This window comes from Mercenaria mercenaria, chromosome 11 (assembly GCF_021730395.1).
Source record: "Mercenaria mercenaria strain notata chromosome 11, MADL_Memer_1, whole genome shotgun sequence".
Lineage (NCBI taxonomy): Eukaryota > Metazoa > Mollusca > Bivalvia > Venerida > Veneridae > Mercenaria > Mercenaria mercenaria.
The window spans coordinates 17,787,320-17,799,676 of NC_069371.1; the positions used below are offsets into that span (position 1 = coordinate 17,787,320).

Consider the following 12,357-nt stretch of genomic DNA (forward strand, 5'->3'; position numbering starts at 1 on the left):
TGTTAGTAGGGTAAATGAGAGGCCCTTAACGTCCCCCAAAGTTTCCTTTATAAATGTTACTGACCGTTCCAAGGCGGTGCCCCTATATTCAACTTGCCTTTTTGTCAGTTTGGTATAATATGTTATGTACATTGACTTGTTTGTTAGTGGTATTACTTTCCTCAATTTATGCCCCCATCTCTCTTTTTACTATGAGAGAGGTTGGGTACCGACCATATACTGACTGGAGCTCTATATGTTTGGGGTTTTTTCCACAGGCCGTCCCTGAGGTGTTTTTCCACACTTGACTGTTTGTCTTACTGTGTCTGTGCGTGTGTCCGCGCGCACGTGAGTGCGTGAACATTTTTACACTGGTGTGGTTTACGGTTCATGGAGACTGCTGTTTTGGAGTTGAATTTTCATCCTTGCCTTTTTCCACTTGCCATAATATCTCCACTCATACTTCTAGCCGATACCCATTTATGCATCTTGAATATAACAGAAAAGTACTTTTTGCTGGAATTTTTAAGCAACACGTTTGATATATCTTCCCACTTCAGTTTCTATTCTTTGGGGGCTTGCTTTGCGATGCATGACTTTCGTGTTTGCTGTGTGTTCTGTGCCTGCGATATATCTACCTTACCTTTTTTAGTTTTGTTCAAATACATATCGGATAATTCCAATTCAGTGTGTTATTCTTTAATGTTGTCAATATTTTGTTGTGACGAAAGAATTCCTGTAATCTCGTCTGATCTCGTAACAGCCAATGACCCTTGTTGGACCTCTCTACAATCTGTATAAATAAAGTGTAGCGTCTTCTTTTATTTCATTTGATATCGGGCTTTATTTCCGAGGTAAAGTTGATTATGAAAATATATTTCGACAGAGCAAAATTTCTGAGAATTAATGGTAACTAGCAACGAAAGAACTTTTAAGAAATTAAATTTGATATTTTAAAACACGAATGCGTTGCTAAGTAACGAAAATGCTATGCACACAGTTTTACATTATTTGATGCGTGCTTTGTTTTAAGCTCTCATCATTGTCGCTTAGAACTATTTGAATCAAACTTAAATAATTATCGCGTCCGCGGATCAAATTTGTATGGCCTAACACCACAATTATTTTACTATATGTTCTATATAGACACTATTGCAATTTTGACTGCATTCCACCCAATCCCTACCCGCCAAAAAAAAAAAATATATATATATATATATATATACCTGCAATCAACAGAAGTATTCAAAAGAAAAAATCACATGTGTTATGAAGAATACTCTGTAAATGACCGCAAACAGGCAAAACTGGCCCATCAGGAAGTCGTGTTATGCATATTCTCACGTTCTCATTCTGTTAAATTGTACATGTATCTCCTCTATTCAATTATGCCATGTATTGCAGGTCTTTCACTCAAAACTACATCAATATTAAACATCAAACAAAGTAACTATTTTCCGCGTAACCACTTCTTTATTGTGGTCAACTAACTTGTGGGCAAATAACTGTTCTCTTGTGCCATATGGAACAGCAAATAGTGCAGTTGAAATACTTGCTCCACGTTGTTCCTAAGGTAGTGGACCATAATAATATTGGGCATTCTCGTTTGTCTTTTCGGCATTCTTCCATACTTCAGAGCGCACATGGCTCTCCCTGAAAACTGAACAATGTCGAATTACATAATGTGCCGATTGTCATTGGAGGTCCATTACCTTAGGGGCATTATGCAACGTGATGTAATGGATTTTTATCGATATACTTTAAACGGCTGGCAGTTGATTTTTTTACAAAATGGCACCGTATATTTTATTCTAGTTTTTAGGTATTCTTGCGGTTCTAATAATACTTAAAATTCCTTTTTTTTTCAATCATAGACAGTGAAGAGATAAAATCACAGGTCTCATTTGATTTAATTCCCCCTTAGTCATAAATACTTTTTTAAGATAACCTCATAGTATTTCTAAATAAACTGCACACCATAGCCATTCTTGTAGAGGAAGAAGGGAATGTTAAATATAAATTATTTCAACAATAGCGACACAGTCCAATTTATCGCTATTCGAATATGGCCGCAGTGGGCAAAATTACGCAGCTCTATATTCATATATTATTCGGCATCTACTGAAGATTATTCAATAATTCCAACTCACAACAGGAAAAAACAAGGTTTCCAAAAACAAAATCAAAACTTGAGCATTCCTGTTCGACAATACAATGCCATTTAGTTTATGACTTGGGAATTTTTCAATCAAGTCCAAGAAAAATCAAGGAAATTAATATTCTTGCAATTAATATGATCTGTCAGCAATGTCATTAATAGAACTTTATTGACAACTGGAAGTGATTAAAGCAGATAATGTTTTATGAACAGCTTCAGCACCTTGAACAAATATTTTTTATAATAATCACGGACAGTCTATCAATAATGCTACGAGAGCTGTCAATTTGTAACGGTTATCAAATTGCCCGGCCGAAACAACTGAATAAAATTTTGTTGTTTTTAGCTCATAATTTATTGCTTCATCATTCTACGCCAGAAATGGTATGACCTCGTATTCTCGAGGGCAATAGCTGGAAAAGTTTAAAAAAATCACTGGAAAGCAAGGATTCGACGTACAACTGTTGAGAATTTTGATTATCATACAGTTGCTAGTAAACAGTTTCAAATAACTTGGAATGCTTGAATTAACTAGCTATAAAGGCTGAAAATCATGAAGTCAGTAGATGCTAGTACCCAGTTAAAGTGCACAACAACTCTTTTACTGCAGTATAGGTTTAATAGTATGTAATAAACAGGTAAATATACGACAGATGTGTCTTTGAGTGAGGTAGCCTTACGGCCATTATGATGTTGCTAATATAACTCAACGACAAAGCTCTCCTATGTATCCAGACTATATAAAGAGCAACAGTCCGTCATTTTCAATAAAATGCCTACTCTAGATATTAGGGTAGCGTTATAACAGAAGTTTAAAATACGGATGACTATCATAAAAATCACATCGAAAATTTTCTAGTATTTTTATTTTCATTTTGATATGAATTTATATTAAACGTGAATATCATTAAAGTAATGATGATATTTGTAGTGTATCGAAATTACTGCGGTTATTATACATGTGTTCCTCTACAATTTTTCATCTAATCCATGACTAGAATGGCACAGACTTTTGCAATCATTTTTATGCAAATGCTACAGTGCGCTGATGTTGCCGAAGCGATCGGGGACGATTATTTTGTAACGTGTACAGCTAAACTGTACTAGTGGACAGGTATTGATTAGATATTTCCGTATACAAGATCTAGAGCAGCAATGAAAGAAATAAAAAAAGATTTAATAATCGTCCCCGATCGCTTCGGCAACATCAACGCACTGTAGCATTTGCACAAAAATGATTGCAAAAGTCTAGTTGAAAATCGAGTGGCCATTTTTAAGTTGATTTCTTGTGGCATGTTTTTGCCAACTACATATAGTTCGTATTTATGTCGAAGTTTCTTAAAAATGTCACGAAGTCAGTTATAGTCTAGTAACACAAGTGTTTTAATAGGACATTTCCAATTCCAATACATGTTTAAACAAGAATATTTACATAAATTAGTTGATATGTTTGGTAGAACTACTACACTACTTGAACAACATGCTTGCTAGCGTGCCAAAACTCAATAAATGTACTGAATGTCCTTTTATCTGTGACGAACAGACAACCACTGATAAATGAAAACAAGAATAATTACATATATTTAATAATAAAACAGAAAACGACCTATAAACTTAACTTAAAATATAATAGGTGTTCAACTTTTACTTGAACAGTGTGAAATAAGAAAAGCAGAAAACCACTGGTCGCCCAACACGACATAAACGAAAATGTTGCAGGCTCGGTTTGATTGAGCCTGTTCATGGACGGTAGTGGACATGCAAGCTACCGTCCACGCCCTCTAGTCCCGGGTTGGGCAAAACTCAACATTTACATATGTTGTAAGCACCAGAATATAATTTAGAGACATCCGCTGATGTATTCACACGGCGGTGCACATGGAATCTTCAATATTAATGATGCACAGAGTGCAATTCCATGAAAAGCGGCGTATGGTCCCCAGTCAAAATAATGGCTGTGAAATCTAAATCTCTTAGACGCGTATAGACATTTCGAAGTATGTGCATTTCACTGTTTACTATTTACAATATACGAAATTGTAACACCAAATTATGTGATAACTGAGAGAAGTAATGTTTGTGCTTTTGGATAAAATCAATAAGAAGATCCTTTGGGAACGTAAAATACAAACAAGTAAAATAATAGTCGACTGAGTTCGATTGAGACAATGTGAAGTGCAAAATTCCTCACACCACCTTCCTTCCATCGGCTTATGTAGAATTCTTTTAATATACAAACATGGAATGGACTCCATGATCCTAAAGGATCAGAAAATAATTCCAAGAACATTTGATCTTTTACAGGTACCATAAAATCTGGAAAGTAGATCCCTCGGAAGCACCGAAAACAAGGCAAACAGTGAAAATTGCAGACTCGGTTTGATTGAGTCTGTTCATGAGCAGTAATGGAAAATGCAACACTGCCCACGCCCCCTAGCACCGGCTTAAGCAGAATTCAATCTTCAAATCTAAATGAGTTGAAATCAATGATCCCGAAGGACCAGAAAATATAACAACACTGATAAGCCATCTAAACACGGTTGTTAGGGAAAATGCAACATTTTGCGCACCCCTGGCACCAGCTTAAGCGGAATCCTATTTTAGACAGAGTTTAAAAGACCCACACAATGATAATGGAATTTCTTTGTTTAAGAAGGCTTCTTCAATTTTGTTTAAATTTTTTTTCTAAAGCTAGACAAAACATATACACGTGCCCTTTTGAACAACACCTGTGTCCTCACAATGTGGAAAATAAATCGGCTTCTGAAGAAATGATAGGTTTAATCTGAAAAATCATCATTTAAGAAGACCTATTAAATTTGTAGACAAATCCTTCAAGCAGTATTAGAAATTGTATCTCTCTGCGCGGAAATGGACAACGGATAGATCATAATTTAGACGGAGACTCTTGACGTTTCATATTCATATTAACTGCCACCAGCATGGTTTTTACATGTATATAGTCTGAAAAATCAAAGCAGAATCTGTTTATTCGTTTTGTCCCTAAACTTTACGATTGCGTTTCTGTTCAAACTGCTTAAATTCTAGCTTGCACGTTATGACATTTATTTTAACTAACAGGGTATCTATCTACGGTGTTCCGTTTGGAAAATCGTGATTTTTTATTTAATACTAAACCGCGATGTACGATGGTACGATGACGAAAACGCGATGGCACGATGATGAAACAACGATGGTACGATGGTGAAAACGCGATGGCACGATGGTTAAAGTTGATGTAATATCACGTTTTCCTCATCGAACCATCGCGTTTTCAACATCGTGCCATCGTGTTTTCATCATCGTGCCATCGCGTTTTCACCATCGTGCCATCGCGTTATCATCATCGTACCATCGTGGTTTCACCATCGTACCATCGCGATTTCACCATCGTAGCATCGCGTTTTCACCATCGTGCCATCGCGTTATCATCATCGTACCATCGTGGTTTCACCATCGTACCATCGCGTTTTCACCACCGTACCATCGCGTTTTCACCATCGTATCCTCGCCTTCCGGTTAGAAATGCGTGGTCCTGTACACTTGTACTTTTGTCAACAATAGATGAATGTATCTCAATGTATTTTGTGAGAAGAAATTTACCATTTAGATTTTGCTGTTTTGCAAAATGTTTTACAAAATATTCAGTGCTCAGTTCACTAAAACTGTAAAATCTTCAAGGCCACGTCCTTTGTATTTTGAGTATGCATGAAAGTAAATAAAAAGCTGGGTGTAATAGTCACATGGTATTATTCAAACTCGGCTTATTCTTGTTACGTTGTAGAAGGTACATAATGCAATGTGAAAATGAGATTGTTTAAGCCTTTTTTACTGACATATGTACTGTACCCCTGCGCATGACCACCGGAAGGCGATGGTACGATGGTGAAAATGCGATGGTACGATGGTGATAACGCGATGGTACGATTGTGAAAATGCGATGACACGATGGTGAAAACGCGATGGTACGATGATACGATGGTGAAAACGCGATGGTACGATGATGAAAACGCGATATTACATCGACATTTCACCATCGTACCATCGCGATTTCATCATCGTGCCATCGCGTTTTCACCATCGTTGTTTCACCATCGCGTTTTCGTCATCGTACCATCGTGCATCGCGGTTTATTATTAAATAAAAAGTCACGTTTGTCCAAACGGAACACCATAATCTATCACATATTGAATATTGCGTGTATAAATCAAAGTACCGCCATCAGATGCACTGTCGGATTGACTGATATAGTTTTGTTGAAATTCACCGAATGAATCTCGAATTAAATTCATCAAATCACATATAGCATTTTGATAAATCAGATCAGGAACATAGGGAAAAGCGATAATTATCGAAGGATAAAACTTGCCTTCACTTATCTGCATGATATGATATTTATGAGCTAAACAGAAGAACCATAGCTGCATTGTGAATATCTGTTGATTGATCTCCTTTTAACATTTAAAGACAATGAATTTGCATTTACGGTGTTTAATTTTTAAAGGAACTTAGTTGAACTTAAAAGGATGAAAACATTGAAAAACGTCATAGTCTTAGACGAAACCTTTTACATTTCTGCAAAGTTTCGAAACTTGACCTAGAAGAAAGTTAGATATACTGATTTATGTTTTAAAACACATTCACCATATTTATCTGCAATAATTACCAAATTGCATTCTTCGTCACTGCGATTTGATTTCAATCACAAAAAGTGGCGTCTTTCGAACATGATGATCGGAATCTGAAATGTAAAAAAAAAAAGAACATAAACTGATAGCCAAAAGTATCTTTCTGACGGTAAAGATAAAAACTGATGTTTATTTTTCCTGGATTTAAGAGTACTTACAATAAAAGTGAGGAACTGGTTGTTGGAAGGCGAACTTCGATTTAACGTTGGCAGATCTTTCTGTCTGTTCTATGAGATCGATATTTTGATATTTATTTTAATTACCAGATACACATAAAAAGTAAGCCATTTATATATTTGTAGCAAGTCACGTAAGAAAACGCGTAATCGCTTGTGATTCAATTGTTATGTATTTAACTTTATTTAGCCAGTCTTGCAGAAATACTGTAGAAAAGCTGTAATTAGATATATGCTTGCTCTATTTGGCTGCATTTTGTCCAGCACAGTTAATTTAGTATGTTAACTGAACATCAAACAATAAAGACGAAAAGTGATAGAAAATATATGTTTGGTATTCAAGAAACGTTTTGCGTGCGAATAACTCATCCGGCACCGGTACTTTACGCTTTATTGAATGCTCCAACGGTGATGTAATATACCAGTCGTTATCAAAGTCAAGTCGATAATATTGGTCAGTATATAACTTTCTGTTCAGGGAATGCTCCCTGCGTGACATGTCACACGTTATCACAAATCATAACCATTTCAGAGTTATTTTTACTTATAACCCTTTATTCATCATAGTGTTAACAAGCATTCTGGACTACTGAAGTACCTCAGCCATGCCGATGCTAGTGACTTTATAACGGGACATCGGAGGATGTTACTAGTAACATATCACTTGAAATCGTCTGTATGTTCAATGTGGTAGTAAGGTCATTGTTCGTTAATATTTTATTTCTCAGACCTGCTGACCCTAATTTCCGTCGGAATCGAAAAAGTGAAATTCTACTTATTACAGATATTGAAGAGCGCCTTTTTTCCAACCGTAAGTAGATGTATTCCCGCATTTTGTGGACGAATCGCATATATGTTGTTGTTTCAATCACCTAAGACCTAAATGTTAACAAAATAATCCAAAATTAAAACCATTATACAACGGCATCAGCATCGCCGCAAGAGATCTGCTCTGTGTATTTATAAGGTTAGATCTTTTGATACAGAATATTTATGAAATGTAGTATTTTATTTCATAACTATTTACATTTGTTACTGAAACTGAGATACATCAGTTATTTCTGCTCTTTTCCCAGCCAAACATGTTACGAGAATCGAAGACTTCTTTAGGGAAAATCCCAGAAAAAAATAAGTGGCAAAATCAAGACAGATAAGACAGATGTTTGAAATTCTTTTTTTATTCAATTTTTTATTAAGTTATACATCAGTCCAAAACAGTGTTATTCCATAATCTGGTCAGAGCTTGCTCATTGCATTCTTGTGCGGGGAAAAAGTACACGTTGTCTCTTTGTCACCGTGTAACGTTCTGCTCTTTTGGCTGGAGAATAGAATATCTCGGAGACTTTTGTTATGTTCAGCAAACATCTTGGTCCTGGACTCAACTCGCTTCTGTAGAAAAATGAATAAAATTTAATTTTTTGCGGGAAAATGTACGTGTGTAAATGTCAATAACTCGTAAGTTTCGTTACTTTAAGGAGGTAGGTTACCTTGTTACCAGAATAAATTCAGATTAATTGAACCACAGCATTTTTTTTTTTGTATTTCGTATAATTTAATATTTTAACTGCTACAATCTCAGTTTCGTTTATGTCTGTCCCTTCAAGTACAATTTTTATCCAGGTTTAATGTACATAACCCTCTAAAAGTATGTTATAATGAAAGAAGAAGGAAAATACGGATATTTAACACTTTTCTGTGTATTTTGGTTTCATTGTTATCCCTAGAAGTCTGCATAATTGATCATTTTACTGGTATGCACGTTAGGTTTCTAATATAAGCTTAAAATGTATATGTCGCGGGGCTCGTGTTTTCATGGTAACGCAATTTCTCCCATTTTTAAACGACTATCTATGAAAACGGATTTTTCGACGGCTTCAGTGCCATTCTGTTAATGAACAACATGGATTGTTTGGGTAAAATTATTAGCAAAATACCAATCACTTTACATGGTATCCTATTTTTCTGAACATTTAAAGTAACCATGGCAACAGAGATGTTTAAAATATCTTGTCGGTTTTTTTTTGTAATTTCTTATAAAAATATTAAATAAAATTATCTTTTTTTGTTAATGTAGCTTTAATACATCTTTTTTTCTAACGTAAGTAATATTTTCGTGTTATTTGCATTTTTTAAAACAAATTTCATAGCTTAAAATACTTAAAGCAGTACCCCTTGTCTGACATTTTTCTTATGGAAAATATCATTCTGCATGCTGTTATTATTCTCATGGATTTTGTTGAAATGCAAATAAAAAGCCGAAACTGTGTTCCTTAAATAGACCAGTGTCAACGCTTTTGAACTTTACATTTAGATATATAGGTCACGGGCTTCGTTTCCATGGTAACATCAATTTAATTCAAGAAACTACACTTTTCTACTGAAATTTGAACAATTCTAGAGCTTAGTTTTAGTATATAAGTAATAAATTACCGGTATCAACGGAAACTGAAAAATAGGTATTACAAATCAAACTGCCCAATTTCATTTTGAAAACGGCTGTAATAAGTAACCTTTCACCCAGCTATATTCCCAATAACATCAGTTACCATCATCCATTTTCATTCATTCCGCATAACATTTCAATATGACTTCATAAAAGATACAAAAAATTAAAGAAAATGCGCAATTTATTCATTATTTCTGCAATTATTAAACCATAGACAGGTCTATGATTTTATTTTCAGAAAAATGGATATACAAACACATTTAGTTTGTCGTAAACCTCGTCGTAAATCGTCACGTAGGTTCCGGTTGGACATGCGCACACACAAATATTAAGGTAACCTACCTCCTTAAATGCCATTGATCTATAATTTGAGTGCAGACGGCATTAAACAAATTAAAGTGGCAGATTAGTCCATATCTTGCCCTAAATAAGTGCTCTTTCTATCTGACAACAATAGATACTTCTAACCAAAGACCATGCTTGTTTGACCCTATCCTGTCTAAAGTGGATTTTTGTGGAAATTTTATATCCGCTTATTATTGTGCCATATGTTATATTATGTCATGGTACAAAAAAAATGAAAGTTTGATTTCTATTTTTAACTTTTCCCTACCCCTACACAGAATATTCTTATACTTAAATCTGAACAACAAAAGATGAAAGAACAGTGGCCTTAATCTTTAACATTTCAGATAGTTCCGCCGTATTAATTACATCCCATATAAATGCAGTCTCCTGGAAATTTGTCGTTTATGGCCATCCCACTAACGGATAATTATTTGTATGAGATTTATATGTTTCTATTTTTGTGTAATTTTATGTTTAGAATCAAGCCTTAATTGTAAAGCAGAACTCCTAGATTTACCATTAATTTAAATTAAACAGCAGAAGTGATGTCATCTGGCATCACCTAGATAGTTCTTTCGATTATTTTAATGAATCAGTACAACTTTTCCCCCAATAAACTATTATAGCAAATGCAGGATAGATGATTAAATCTACCGCAATTCGCTTAAATCACATAAAAAGGATTTAATTTTCTGATTATTCGGCTGCATTATATTAAATGTTTTCGACAATTTGCCATGTTTTCCAGTTTTGTTCAGATTTAACAAGTAGAACTTTGATGCTATGCACCAAAGTCGTCGATAACAATTGTAATCAGAAGAATATTTTTGGCTTGAATAACATATTTAATAAGGAGGCTGGACAAAAATGATGTTAAATTAATACGACTATCTTTCAAGACTGGTACTATGAGCACACAAAATATTCTTATATAATTATTATGTATTTCTTGTACAACGAATAAGGTGCATATTGCATTCACCAGAAAGTAATGGTAGTCTAAATTCTATTAAACTGTTAAGCAAACGCACGCAGTGTCATTCGTGACACACTCTTAACACAGATAGCATAATGTTTAACTCTCATTATGTTGGACAATGTTATATAGTAAGAATACAGGCAATATATGACTTTTGTTCCAAACTACAAGCCGTTTACATGAAATAAACATGATAATGTATCACTATCATGCGACATGAAATGAACATGATTTCCAAATCCCTACTGTTTCATCCACATAATATTTAACAGTGTTGTTTGGTAAAATTTCTGGACATAGTTGGTCCAGACGGTATCCTAGTGGTAGTAGAAAACTTCTTGAAAATATATTTTGACTTCCTTGAAGTTTTATATTCTGATGAATATAATGAATGTGTGTCAGATGTTCAAAGAGAAAGAAAGAAAACATATTGCTATGGAAAAGATAAATTAAACAGTTGTTTAGTTAAACGTTAAATGGTCTTATGTACTGAACGTATATTACATAGATTTTTCACATAAAAAAATAAAGTTACTGTTGGCTGGTACTAAGTACTGAAAACAATAGCTCGCGATTAAATTTGTAAAGCGCTTCCCTGTATAAAAACATTATCACAGACAAAATCCTAGAGCTGATGTAATATAGTGGCCGACTTCTTAATAAATAATCTACGTTATCTTACTAACAGTTTTATCCGAGAGGAAAGGTTGAAGTACTTCGCCCTGTCATGGTATATTTGACAGAGGACATGTGAAGTAGGCTGCACTTTACTTGACGAAATTCACTTGGGTGGATAGGTAGGAGCGTCTCAACGTTTTATATTATTTATATGACATGGCAATATGTAAGAGTAGACTACACTTTACAATACACAAAAGACAATGACAGGGAACTGCTAAAAAAGTAATTCAAAGCATTTACATATTATGTATGGGAACGTTAATGTCTGTCAGTTAAGGAAGAAATGTACTACATACCATGTTAGTAGACTCGATATTAGCAACTATGTTCTTAACCACTTAGGAGACTTTGATCAGTGCTATAACTAGATCCAGTTGGTTATATCAACCCTATGTAAGTCAAAGTGAAATGAAGTTTGTTGTAGCTGTTTTGATCAATAAAACAATGACAGCTGAAAACCCTGCGACATAGTCGTTAAAATTTACTTAGAGTTCGATCCCTAAATAGTTCTACTAAAAGCCTTGAAAATTAGAAACCAAAGCAAAGTTTGACACTATAGCATTTCCCATTTACAAATTGAGTAATGTTAAAAACATTAAACTGCGATAAGGAAATATAAATGTATCGAAGCTACGTTATATCTGGCTTCAGTGTAAGATCAAGACATTATGAAATTAGATGAATTTCATTACAAATGGAAAACTAATGCATCATTGATAAGGGATATAGTATCTTTAAAAAAATACGAATTCGTTACTTATTTTACGCCCGAAGGGACGTATTATGTTTTGACGCAGGTGTTCGTCTGTCTGTCCGTAAGCTATTTCGTTCATTTCAAAGACACTTGACACAAATGTTTACCACATAGGTATGCTTTACATTTTTACATCAATGTTTAGGCT

The 12,357-nt window shown here is 34.5% G+C and overlaps 1 protein-coding gene across 1 annotated transcript in view; it reads left to right on the top strand.

Annotated features, from left to right (window-relative positions):
- The window catches only part of LOC123530781 (calcitonin gene-related peptide type 1 receptor-like), a 265,533-nt gene that overhangs the window by 6,862 nt on the left and 246,314 nt on the right, over nt 1-12,357 (top strand). The gene's annotated exons all lie outside the window — the stretch shown is intronic.